This window comes from Quercus suber, unplaced genomic scaffold (assembly GCF_002906115.3).
Source record: "Quercus suber isolate HL8 unplaced genomic scaffold, Cork oak 2.0 scaffold_159, whole genome shotgun sequence".
NCBI lineage: Eukaryota > Viridiplantae > Streptophyta > Magnoliopsida > Fagales > Fagaceae > Quercus > Quercus suber.
Window position 1 is genome coordinate 993,061 of NW_027069620.1, and position 14,460 is coordinate 1,007,520.

General features: G+C 34.8%; 1 long non-coding RNA gene across 2 annotated transcripts; it reads left to right on the forward strand.

Moving 5' to 3' along the window:
• The first annotated feature begins 14 nt into the window (after positions 1-14).
• Positions 15-5,911, forward strand: LOC112022439 (uncharacterized). Of its 2 annotated transcripts, none has more exons than XR_002883881.2 (6): positions 15-402; positions 492-744; positions 1,307-1,424; positions 2,544-2,688; positions 5,410-5,487; positions 5,571-5,911. It is a non-coding gene; the product is annotated as an uncharacterized LOC112022439 (long non-coding RNA). The 2 variants fall into 2 exon arrangements; XR_002883882.2 differs by having other exon boundaries at positions 16-402; positions 1,315-1,424.
• The last annotated feature ends 8,549 nt before the right edge of the window (positions 5,912-14,460 follow it).

Below are 14,460 nucleotides of genomic sequence, written 5' to 3' on the forward strand. Positions count from 1 at the left end.
TTTATTTATAATTTTTAAACCTGATTTATTTCTTTCTATTAAATATATACCTAACCTATTGGGACTCCTTTTTTACTGTTGCTCATCTCTCTCAAACCCGATTCTTTGCCCCTCTTGTCTTCACTATCAGTTCTCTTCACAACCCTGACCCACCATCAGTCCTTATTTCCCTCAACTCTGAAGAGAAGACCTCATGACGTATTGGATAGAAGAGAAGACCCTGACCACATCTCTGAAAAAACCTAAAACTAAAACCCACACACTTTTCGTTCTTCCTTCTCTTTCCTTTCAATCAACCTGATGGAATTGGCTTTTCTTCAATCAAATACCGATTGGGACAGTGGAGTCAATACCACTGACCAGCGAATCCTAATTTTTAGTTCTCATTGTTGGCCTCGCCAGGTCTATCTCTATCGCTCTTGTTCTAATTTTTAGATTCTCTCTATTTTGTAATTTTTTTTTTCCGTTACAAGATATGTTTTTTATGACAGAATCCTTGAGAAGAGAGGCCAATCCCATCACCCTCAAAGTGTTCACCTAAATGCCTGAGCCAAACTAAAAAAAAGGGCTTAGGAAAATTTATACTACGACTTGAAGGAAAATTGGCTTTCTATGATATCAAAAGCGGAGCTATTGATGCTTGTGAAGTGGGTTCTCTTGATCTGAGCACCCATGGTGTTCATCTCATGCTTATTGCTTTTGAAGAAAGCTTGACCCTTATATGTAGAAGCTAATCAGCAATGGGTACGTATGAATCATATTCTCAAGTTGAAACACTAAACTGTTTTGTCTGCTTATTTATATCTAAACCAAGTAGAATGTTCAATTTCGAGAATTCAAATTCATTAATGGAGATGTGCTAACATGTTTTGATTTTTGATTTATTATTTTTTTTTAATGAGACATGTTTCTGATTTTGATTCTCAAATATACAAGTTTCTTGCTTATTGTCTTAATTGTGTACTTCTATTAACCGTGTATGATGCCTTGGATTGATTTTATTTGATATTAAAGCAATATTTGTAGTTTGTGGGCAAGAAGAAAGATTGAAATTTCATCAACACATTTTTAATTCCCTATTTCTCTATTACTGATTTTTTTTTTTTTTTTTTTAAAGCTCAGTTTCTCTGCTACTTTCTTTGGGGCTTGATTTAATTTTTATTTGATTTAAAGTTTGGTTGGGTGGGATGTGGAGATTTGAATTCCATTACATCATAATCCATACCAATTGCTCTTGCAATATGCCTATGGCTCTCTTCATAAATCTCTTTCAAAGTAATTTGTTGACTGATTGACATTTAACCAGAAATGCAGATATGGTGTTTCAGTGAGGCCTTTGCTCTCAACCACAAGTTCTGTTGGAGAGGTTTTTAGAAGGAGAAGTTCTCAAATCAATGTTCCCATCAGAAGTTCACTCTCTTGGGGTAAGTTTCTGTGTCTAAGCCATTTTTAAAGTGGTAGTATATTGTTCTATCCCTGTACACATCCTTGACTTAAATTTGCTACCAAAAGAAGAAAAACGTTTTAAATAGATAAGCATAGGATGAGTGAAGAAAAATTTATTTGTTAATGTTTAAGACAATAATAACATTAAGAAGTTTATTTATTATTTCTTTTTGCTAGTACAATTTTTTTTTTTTTTTTTACATTAGTTGGTTTCTTAATCCTAAGAAACTCTTTTTTTTTCCCTTTGGTTTCCCAACTCCCCTGAAAGTGTTTGAACAAATACTTGAACAGAACTTTCCATCACCATATTTGATTTGATTGGCGTTGATTGCTTGCTATCTATTTTTTTGGGGTGCATGTACTTTAAATTTTAAGAATTTTAGTGTTCTGACCCTTTTTAGTTCAGCTAACTGATGATGTTGTAATCAGATTATAATATATAATTTAGTAAATATTCATTAGGTTAGTTGTAATAAGATATAATATATAATTAAGCAACTAAGAGATAAGTTCCGTCCAGTTTTAAAAGATTAAATGCAAATCATATTCATTTAAAGCATAATGTTATAGCAGCAATATAACTCATGCGTTACAAGGTTTGTCACATTTTACACTTAGAAAAAGTAATGAAGCAAATGGTTCATTGTTCAAATCATGATCAATCCTGTCAGATTTCAAATTTATTAAGATATTAGTAAGGACTCTACAAATATTCACCCACCACTACAACCAACAGATCAAATAGATAATTCAGTTGCTAGGTATGATATTGATGCTACATCTTGTGCTGCACTATCTATAGAGGTTTGCATTGGTATTTCAGGTTTTGCAGCCGAATTGAGGCATTTGCATTCATTTGTTTATAGATTTTCAAAAATAATGATTAGTATGTGCATGTATGGGTATGGTGGAATATATGAAGCATTTATTTTTGGCAAATTTTTTCCTCATTCTTCTATATGATTTTATTGAATAAAAGGCAATAGAACAACTTATGTTTATTATATAAACAATCTGTTTAAGAAATTCCTGAGTAATTTTTTTTTTTTTTTTTTTTTTTTTTAATTCTTGAATCCTTATACATGGAGATCTTTCAGGTGGAAGGGAAATAAGGAGGGTGGTCATGGTAGTGGTAAAGTCTTGGTGAGGTTGAGGCCTTTCTTGAATCTTGGGTAACAAGTATGGAGCATTGGTTGATTACAGAAGAAATATATTTCTTTTAGAAGCACACAAACTCTTCAGGTATTTTTGTTTTGAACAATTCATTGTGATTTGTTTCTGTATTGATTTTATTATTTTTTGAGAATGCTTTAGATCTTCCTTATTTGGATTGGTTTCAAATTTTGAAAATACAAGTTGCCTCAAGTAAAACTTTGACCAATCTCTCTTCCATATTTGACTGATTTATAGAAAATATGCTATCAGATAGAGCAATACGCTCTAATGAATTTAATTATCTATATATATATATATATATATTTTGGATAGGTAAGAAAGTAATATTATTAAAAAAAGAAATAGAAGAAAGAATACATGGTGTTCACAATAATGAATAAAGAACAACACAAAAAAATAGAGAAACAAAGGACTCAAAATGCTATGCTAAAAGACAATAGAAAATCATTAAGAGAAGAATAGTCCGAGAGACCCCAATGTTGAGGCCAATCTAAGAGATTCCGTTGGCACAAATCTATTAACTGAGCCAAAGATTTCTCAGTATCCTTGAAAAAACACCGATTACTTTCTGTCCAAATAATCCACATCAAACAACCTAGAATGAAATTCCAAATATCTGAATTATCTCTATACTCTCAGAGTGCCAAAGCTAAAACTTAGTGAACAATAAGAAGACTGTGGAATTCCAAGTTGTTTGTTATTATTACAATATTTATGAAAATTCATTAATTATTTGTCATTGTGTGTTTGTTGTTGAAGACTTGAAGCTATCAGATAAAATTATATATTTAAGGTCAAGATAGTTTTTATTTATAAGACATTACAATTCTCAGACTAATATACACCAAATTAGGTTCCAAACTATGACTAATGCACATATGCAAAAATAAGTATAATGTACAAATGTCTCCCTTTTATTATTAATTTATTACAACTCAAAGTTGGTTGCTAATATCGATTTTTTTCCTTCATAAAAGCATTTGAAATAGTGTTAACTGTGTTGATGTCTCGGTAGTTGAGGACATTGAATACTCCGATATGGTTGATATTATTATTGAAAGGTCTTTTGATGGTTCACAAGGTAATAAATCTTCTAAGTGCTTAAATGCCTTTGAGAGAAGGCAATTCTTTCATTCCTTTGGCGTAGAGCTTCTATAAGGATGAGGTTTTGTGTGTTTCTAGCCACTCAAATATGTAAATGATTTTAACACTTTCAACACTATCAAATTTGCAACTCAGTGGTTCACCAAGTAATATTGCTACAATAATTTGATGCCTATTAGGATTTAAATTTTAAAAGATACAACTGAAAAAATCTTCTAAAAATATCATAACTCTTTCATCTGTTGGTTCTCTTCTTTATTTTTAAGGACTGTGGAAGCCAAAACTGGATCAGTATTTTAACTTCGTGCCTCCTTTAAGACCTTGGCAAATATAGATTGAATGTTATTGCTTTATAGTCAATCTTTTGGTCTCTTTTGTGGTAAAAGTTAAACCAAGATGTCTTCCTGGAATCAATTTCGTTAATTAGTAGATAATATTACTAGAGGTTAAATTACCACTTAAAGATCCAATTTTTTAAATATACTTTTAGGTTATGAAATGATGGATGCATAATGGCTTGATGTCCATGCTTCCTACATTGAGTTAATGTAAAATTACTATTAGAGCCTTAAGTTGCAAATTGCTATGTTCCTGATATGTTAGCTACTGTTGGCTTGCCTGCTGCCAGTATACAAGTCTGTCATACTGGACTATTGCATTACGGCTACATCAATTAAGTGCTGCTGTATTTGGTGGTACAAATTGAACTACTGTAATAGTTAGCCAGTAGTTAGTAAATAGTAAGGCTATTAGCATTGTAATAAGATTATTGTTTTTCCTAGGTGAAAGTTTTTGTTTTAGCTGAGTGAATGTATTTTTGTAATGCTGATTTTTATTTTCCTTTAAATAGTAATAGTGCTACAATAATTTTATGATTTTATGGCTATTAGCTCAAAGAACTGATGTTGTTTATATTTTGTTTTGTTGAACTAAGGTTTGCATGGATTGGTAGATTGGTGGAGTCATGCATTCCATTTTTGAATCAAAAAAATTGAGATCTTAAAATTTCATCATGCCATTCTTTTCACTTCTTTTAGATAATGGTATATTACTCGGCACTTTTCTTTGTTTGGTTGATGGAAAATTGTGAGAAAAAAAAAAGGAAAATATTGGATTTTGGGGATTTTAATGTTATTCAAAATTTGAGTCAATTATTTTTGAAATTTGCACTTAATTTGGCTAGATGATCCATGCTCCTAAATTTCAAGTGCCTTTCTCTCTCTCTCTCTCTCTCTCTCTCTTTTTCCTTTGCTTGGTTAGTGTGGAAGTTCAAGAAGGTAAAGGAATTAAGGAATAGGATTTGGGCAATATTCTTTTGTTCAGCAATCAGTATTTGACAAATAGATGTTAAAGTTGAATTTGGCAAAATTATTTTTATTTTGGGTTAGCATAAGGAATAATCTTCGATTATAGCAACATCTTAAATGGAAAATGGAAAAGACATTTAACAAAAGAAGAAAAAGAAATCAAGATGATTGTGCATATATTATATATGTTTCACATTTATGATAAGTAAAAAGATATATGTTGCAACTAAGAATGGCAAAATATCTAACTGATGTGCAATCATTAAAATGTTGAATTTTGGTTAAAAGATTGATATCAACATAATTACTAGTATCTTTCACAATTTTAAGTGAATACATGTAAATTTGTTCAAATGTTAATTTTTATGCTCTACAGGGCTTCAAGGAGTACATGAATTTGATTTTGGATGATGTTGAAGAAGTTAACATCAAGAGAAGAGTAAGAAATCTTTAGGTGGGCTCATTTCCTCATTTTTCTTTACCTTTAATCTCCCAAATGTGCATACTCTGAAAAGTGGTACATCTATTTTGTTTCAGATCGATTAATTATCAAAAGGAAAAATGTACAGGCAAAATCATCTTAAGAGATGCAACACAACAACTGTCTCTCTCTCTCTCTCTCATTAAAGTGAAAAGTGATGATTACAACAATTATGTAAACTGGCTTTGTGTTGCCTTTTCAATCCCATTGTGGTGTAGCATATTTGTTTACTGGTAATGTTAGAATTTAGATACATCTTGGACGTCAAGAATGATTAATGTAATGTATGAATTATATTTGAATGAGTATGGAATGATGGGGCTAAGGTAGGGAGGGAGGTAGATTACATTGAAATTTTATTGTTTTGGTATATATTTTATACCTTGATATTGAATTTTTATTTTCATATTAGCGAAGTTATGTGTCAATTGATTGACCCAACAGCTTTTCCGTGCATTGCACGGGTAACACTATATATAATCTTTCCTCATTCCCTGTCACTGTCACCTATTCATCTTTTTCGTTTGTCTCATGTTGCTTGGCATCAACTTCAACCCCCTTCCCCCAGTACTCCAGTCTCCATCCTTTTTTTTTTCTTTTTTCTTTTTTTCAAAACCTCATATTTTCTTGGGCTGCCGCTCAAACATATGTCTTATCATATTGTTCATTTAGGACTTCCCTGGCCTCTACTTTTCTCCTATACCATTTTGGCTAGCTGTTATGGCTATCTTCCATCGATCAGTGCACAATAATCTCCATCTTTGAACTGCATCACTCAATCATAAATTAAAGATCAAGTCACCAAATTCTACTACATGCTTACTACCAGGTTGAAAATCCCCTTTCAATAATCTCTATCTCTTATTAAACTCAACTCTGATTAAAGGTAGTCCCATTGTCCCCTTTGGAATTGGGAGATAGAAATTATAATAAAAGGACCACTTTGGCAATTGGATGGTAGGATTATAATTATCTCGTAATATTATAGGCTATAACCAACAGGCTAGCTTTGCTGCTGGATTATCGGCCATTCGTGATGGTTTAAATTCAGCTTATCAAAATCTTAATTATACTACTCAAAACATAATATTCTATACAGGTATATTTAATTTTCTTACTAAGCCTTTATCACCCTCTTCATTTCTTAAGAATGAGTAATTCTTAAGTATTCTCGAAGCACGGTGAATGATGGACCCCATTATAAATATGAGAGGAAGGAGCATAATTTCACTATATTTCCAGAGTACCTAAGTATTTTTCCTTAAGAATTACCCACTAGAGATCGGTAGGCTATTATCTAGCACATATATCAACAAACCAATATATGCGTTGACGATACTTTAGCTTTTTTGTGTTTATATTGCCATTGGCCCTTCATCTTAAAATGTACTATGGGATTGGGAGGTCCAAACAAATGTCCTCTCCACCACTGGTGTTATATATGATTTGAATATTTTGGACTTATGGGAAAGTCTTATTTAATTATAACAGAGTTTATACAAACACAGATATATTTGGCCTTATGGGACATATCCTACTAATCCCTAGGCTTACCATATCCCTTACAAAACAGTGGTATACAAAATTGGGATAGGTGTCATAGATGGTCAAAAGTTATTGCTGGTGGTTTCCTTGTTTCGCTAAAGCATTTGCGTATTCATTGGCCTCACAGTAGACGTGGCGCACCTAGACCACCCATACTCACTCCATAAGAATCTTGCAATCATAGATTATAGGAAATACATCATGAGGGAAATTGTCAATTGTAACAGTTAACCAAGATAATACTATCGCAGAATCAAGCTCTAGTTGGATCTAGGTCGAGTTCCGGTTTTTCCAATACTTGGCCCGAACTCGTACCCGAACCCGACCTGCTTAGTTTAGCTAAAATTACCAAAAAACCTAACTATATATATTACCTTATATATAACCCTAAGTCTCACTCTCATTCTAAACCTCACTCTTTGATTTAGCAACCGCCTCTCTCACACCTCAACCTTACTTGGTTTCCAATTTCCACTCTCAATCTCAACTCAAGCAATCAAGCCCCACGCAAGCCCTCCCTCAAGCGACCAAGAAAATCCTCACCGACAAGCCCAGCCACAATTAAGCATCAAGCACCTCATCGACAAGTCGAAACTCTCAACAATCACAAAAATCTCCACAACCACCGTGAACTACCCCTTACCCGTTTCAAACCCACAATTGGATGGGTTTGGGTTTTTTTCTTTTTGTGTTTTTATGAGCAAAATTTGGGTTTGGGTTTTGTTTTTGTGAGCCAAATTTGTTGGGGTTTTTTTTTTTTTTTTTTTTTTTTTTTTTTTTTGTGTTTTGTTGGTGTGATTTTCAGATTTGCTAATTTATTTCTGGATTTGCAAAATTTCTGGGATTTGTTGGATTTTTTTTGTACAAATTGGTTTGTTAGATCTTGGCATCCATTTAGATGCCAAGAAAATGTTGTTCTATGATGATTTTGTGATTTTGGGTTTGTATCAATTTCTTTGTTTGTGATTTTGGGCAGGGGTTTGTGATTTTGGGTTTGTATCAATTTCTTTGTTTGTGATTTTGGGCAGGGGTTTGTGATTTTGGGTTAAGGCTCGCAGACCCCGCGGGCTTCGACAGGGCTGGTTTAGGTGCAACAAAAAAAAAACTCATTTATTAAATGGGCAGGTTCAAGTAACAGGTATAGGCCACAGGTCAGGTTTGAGTATAAAGAAACCCGACTTGTTGCGATTCCTACCCATGCCAACATGAGACCCTGATGCACAGCTCCCAATTCGGCCATATTGTTAGTAGTTGTGGAGGGAGAAATTGATGCCTTTAAATAAAATGTTGGGAAGCCAAGTTGAAAATCGACTATGGGCTCTTAAGATGGTACCCAAAGGCTTTTAGTGTGATGACAAGCCTATCCAAGCAAGAAACAAAGGTTGCACTTGACAAAACAGCAACAAAAGCCCAATGAAAAATACTTTACAATACTTAATTAATACGTTAGTGGTCCTGGTCAGATAGTACAAGGGAAATAAATTCTCCAATGGTAAGGGCGAAATTACACTTAAGTCCAGAAAGATAAATTCTCCAATGGTAAGGGTGAAATTACACAGTCCAGCAGTCAATGATTAAATAAATTTAGGAAAGTGTTAACTCCTAGGGGTCCTTGCACGTCTTAGTCAGGGAAATTTATTGTACTTTCAACCATCATTATGTCAATGTGAGGGAAGAGTTCGATCATTACAAATACATTATATCCTTCAACAGTAAAATAAAAAGTAAAATTAAAGGATCCATGAGAAGAAGAAAAGGATTAATTGGCATGGTGTAATGGGAGAGAGGGATCCCAGCTCAATGCGGCAAGTATTAAATTAAGATTTTGGTGAGTGTGCTTTCATAAGGTATGAACGAGGTAATGTGGATTGTTTTGAGTGAGTGGGATAGGATTAATACTGAGGTTAAGGCTTTAGTGAGTAGTGGGCTGTTTATGACTAATTGAGTGACATTTATAAGCTATGATTGTGTAACGGAGGGGGGGGGGGGGAGGAATATTTGAGATTAGGTGAGTGTGGACTAAGGGGAATGAGTGGTGAGTTTAAGGAGAGCTAAACCACAAGCAAAAATAGCAAACAAATCAAGAGTTTCAGAGGAAGTAGTTGTCCCCTTGTGGGCTGAGGTGCTTATGTTTTTATAATGAAGTTTTAAAGAAGCATTAATTAACAAGAATCCAAAAAACGTAGAACTGATCAGAGGTAGGGAATCAAGGTTAATCTTCCTAGGATTTAGCCAGAAGTGGGAGATTTACTTTAGGGGATGCCTTGCTTCTTTGAGTAATATATGACACATGATGGGATTTTGGAGTGTTTTGCATTAAATGCCAGGATTTCTGGGGTTGAGTTTAGTCAATGGGATTAAGGCATGTATCAAGAACGAATCCTAATGCTGCAACTGAGATTTGGATCCCAAGAAGTAGGATTCAACACCCCAAGCCAAGTGTCAAACTCTAAGTCCACTTTAGGGGGTTTTGCTGGAGATCCATTTATGCCCTCCAAACCATATGTTCCCAATTTTTCCCCTTTAGGATTCATGGGCTTGGCATATGAATCATGTCTTGAACCTTTTTGACATTTATAGCATCAATTTGTTGAGGTTTGGATAACTTGGTTTCAGCTCCCCTTTCGTTAGAGGTACAGTCTTGAGGAAGATGATGGAGTTCCATCATCCTTTAGACTTCAAATGATATGACAGCCCTCGGGCACTGTTCACATCAAGTAGAGGGTGAGAAAAAGCTGATTGGACAACCCTTAGTTCATCCTTAAAGACTTGGTTCTCTTGTGGGAGCCTCCAGCTGTACTTTGGTCAGGGATGAACAATGGTTGGTAGTCCACTTTCAATCCTTTGACTCTTATTGGAGTCTTTTGGATTGGGTTTGCTCACATGGGATGGTTCCTTTGGGCTGGGTTGTGTGCATCCTACAATATGGACATCAAGAACACATGTTGCCATGGACTTTTATCAGTAAATATTTTTGGGTTTTTCATAGATACTAGCAATGGGCCTTTGGGCAATTAGTTGTAATGTTTGAGACAATAGGATAAGTTTCAAAATACCTTTGTAAATAACATTTACTATGATGAATTGCATATCGTAAATAATGTTCATGGTTTTCTAATAATCGCATCATAATTTAAATGATGAGCTTGTGGGTTTGAATATTTACCATGGGTGTTGAAGGTATATATTATGGATGTTGTGATACAAATGGTAATCATGTATTTCATGGGTTTATAATATGAGAACATAATCTTCAAGATAACTCCCAATGAGCTTTTATAAGACGATTGCCATGGTTTTTGTCATAGTAATATTTAAGCAATAATTATACCATGATATTTTTTCTTTGCCAAGCATTAGTAATCTTGGGCTTTTTGATAAAATAGTGTTAATGAAAATTGGACTTTTGATATTGCCAATGGGAACTGGGCTTTTTGACGAATAATTTGCCACAGGTTTGAATCGTGGGCTTTGATCATGGTGTTGAATCCCATTGGAAAAATAGAATTGCCATGAATTTGGATCATGAGTTTTTTTGAATATTTGCTAAGTATAAAATTCTTGAGCTTTAGAAAGGATTAGATTTTATCTCACTCAATAAATAATTCGAGCTTTACAAGAAAATATGAGATCCTATAGTGTTTTGCATTCATAGCCCAATTTTGTGATAGAAAGGAGAAAGGTTGTGGGCTAGCATAGTGATAGTTAAAAAAAAAAAAAAAAAAAATATATTTAGGCATGCCCAATAATTTGTTTGTGACATTTGAAAAGAAATAAATAGGTGTTATTTAAATAATATAAGGTGTAAAGAAATGTACCCTAACAGTAGTAATACCTATACTTACGATATCCATAAACTTGAGCTATCTCATAGCAGACCCTCTGCCTCGACCCTAATTGGGTTGTCTAAAGCACTACCATCCATGTTTAGCTTAGTGAATGGGTCAATTGGGGCAATCAACTTGATAGTTTGAGGAATACTATTCCTAACCGGTTTAATAGGGCTGGTCAAGTAAAAGAATTTGATCACAACTTGAATCGTTTTATGGACAATTCCTTGTCGGGATCTAGATTGGTTTTTAAAAATACGCTTGTTTCTAGCTAACCATAAATGCCAACATAGGAATGGAAAGTATATATTCCAAGGAAGTTGTTGGTGCAAGATGACTCAATTGGAAATGGCATTGGTTTGCAGCCATGATTGTAAGGGTGTTTGAAATAAAAGATAATGGCAGGATGCTCGAGGAATGATCCCATACATCCTTAGCCCAAAGGCAATCTCTTAAAATATAGATCGTGGTTTCAGGAGAGTTGCATCTAGGACATATATTATTCACATTTGGACGAGAGAAGGCTAAATGCTAACTTGTGGGAACCCAATTACGCATAGCTTTCCAAATGAAAACTTGGATTTTTTTGGGACAACGGAGCTTCTAGATCCAATTCCACAATTGTTTATTTATAGGGACCTTAGCTTGTTGGTATAAATATTTCGAGGCTGACCTAACCGAGCAGATACCATTATTGTGAGTCCACACTAAGGAATCAAATATCCTAGTAAGTTACACCACAGGGATACCTTTAATAAGTTGCTCGAGTTGCACAGGGAGGGAGACTTGAAGAAAATCTAATGTCCAAGCATGATTGTTTCTCAAAGAGCACATTAATCGTTGCACCTCATTTGGCATTAATGCCCCTACAATATGACTCTACAGCATGCCCTCAGGGATCCAATGATCCTCCTATACCCGAATAGTTTGACCGTCCCCTAAGATGCGGTAACCATTGTATTCCTTCATGTAGGGCTTTCCAAATGTCGGACCCCTGAGGAGTCCTAACATTTTCAAAAAGGTTCGTGCGGGGACAATATTTGGCTTTTAAAACTTGTGCCCATAACATATTCGGCTGTTGTTGAAGTCTCCAAGCTTGATTCATAAGCATAGCCATATTCATGTGTCGACTCATTTTTAAGCCTAGTCCCTCGGCCTCTTATGGGGATGAGATAATAACCCAGTTAATAGTATGGCAACTTTTGTGCTGTGTTGTGTCTCCCCATAAGAATTGGCAATTAATTTTATCCAAATTTCGGCTTACTTTCTACGGGAGCGGCATTGTTTGCATAGCATAGAGGGGAATGGAAGCCGCCGAGGATTTGATTAATGTGACACGACCGACCACAGATAGATATTTGGCTTGCCAACCTTCATTTTTATTTTGGATTTTATTGACAAGATATTGGTATGCATTGGCCATATGGCATGTGGAAAAAATAGGGGTTCCTAAATAGGTTCCTATTTGCGTCGTGGTTGGGATATCAAATGTTCCTACAATTAAATCCTTCGTTCTTTGAGGGGCATTAGGTGAGAACCAGATATGTGATTTATGAGTACTAATAATTTGGCCTGAGCACTAGCAAAATTTCTGTAAAATGCTTCTAAGTTTCTGGCATACCGTTAACTTGGCTTTGGTGAAGAGAAATATATCATCTGCAAAGAATAAATGTGATATCCAAATTTTCCTTTTGAATACAATGGGGTGGATCGTTTTGTCCCTTACTGCTGCTTCCAGCAGAATGGAGAGGCGTTCTAAACACAAAATAAAGAGATATTGGGATAAAGGATCTCCTTGATGCACTCCCCTACTAGGGATCACTTCTGAAAGCAGAGATCTGTTCCACTTAATAGAATATTGAGTAGAGGAGACCCTGTTCATAATAAGTGTAATTAACGTTGGCAGGACTTGGAAGAACTCAAGCGATTCTTGGATAAAATGACCATCCTAGGTGATCATAGGCTTTATCCAGATCAAGCTTTAGAGCTACTAACCCCTTTGTTCACCTCTACAGACCAACGTACGAATAATCTCCTAAACCAAAATAATATTGTCACTAGTTCTATGACCCGGGACAAACCCTACCCAACAAGGATCAATAATACTTGCGATATAGGGTTTGAGTATTTGAAGGATAATTTTAGAGACCAATTTATATAAAGTATTGCATAAACTAATCAGTGATCATCTTCGAGTGGGACACCTTCGGGATAAGTACGAGATTGGTGAGACCCCAATCTATCAGGATTGTCATATTTTCAAAATTTTCTTAAATGAACTAAATCACACTCGGGCCTACTATATGCCAACTTTTTTGGAAACAAACTGCATGATGTCCATCTAGCCCAGGGGCCTTCAAGGGAGGAAGAGAGAACATGTTCCTAGCTATCTCCTCAAGTTGGGGAATGCTAGTGAGCCATTGGTAATGTAATAAGAAATATTTTGACTATGTTGCTGACCTAAGGAGGTTCCAGATCTATGATGAGACAAGGTGGATGTAAACAACGTTTTAAACGCATCTCGAATATGTAGTGTTAATTCTTCACTCGACATCCATATTCCAGTTCCATCTTTAAGGTTGACAATACGAGACTGGCTTTGATGCTGTAACGTTTTTAGGTGAAAGAATTTTGTATTAGCATCACCATAATTTAACCACAAGATTCTAGATTTAAGTTGCCAAAACAAATATCCTTGGTGAAGGGTATCATTGTATTTCTGGATAAGCTGTTGTTCTAAAGAATATAAAAAGGCAGATGATTTGCTTGATAAAGCCACTTGGATACCTCGAAGCCTGGCTAAAAGACAATTCTTTCTCTGAAATAAATTTCCAAAGATATTTTTATTCCAATTGATAATACTACTTGTTAGAAATTTTAGGCACTATGGAAACCTAGATAAGGAAGAGGAGGAGAACGGGAGAGCTTCCGAGGAAGTCCAACTCTGTTTCACAAGGTGTGAGAAGGAGGGGTCTGTGAGCCATATTTGCTTGAATTTAAAAGGCTTAGGAAATCTACAATTCGAAGGATCGGTATCTAGCAATATGGGGCAATGGTTAGATTTAGTATGAGAAAGATGATGAATTTCTGATCTGGGGAAATGAATTTTCCATTCCGCATTTCCTAGACTTCTATCTAAATGTTCTTTTATATAACAATAAGAAATCGAATTTTTATTTGTCCACGTAAATCGGGGTTCGTGAAAACCTAAATCCATCCACCCACATTGATCAATACACTCTCTAAAAGCTGAAATTCTATTTCTATTTAAAGGTAAACCTCCCATTTTTTCATCCTCAGCATGCATTTCATTAAAATCTCCTAATAGAACCCAAGGTAAATTAACTGATGGAGCTAGATTTTTTAAATATTCCCATAACATTTTCCTCTTATTAAAATTAGGAGAAGTATAAATAGTAGTGAGAAGAAAATTATGGGATTGAGAAGGAACCTTAACTAGCGCATGTATGCTATACTCACTCATGGTGAGCATCTCCACTTTGAGGTTGCAACCCTCATTCTACAGCTAATGTGATGATCGAGTCAATTCCATGATTATAAGTTCATAACC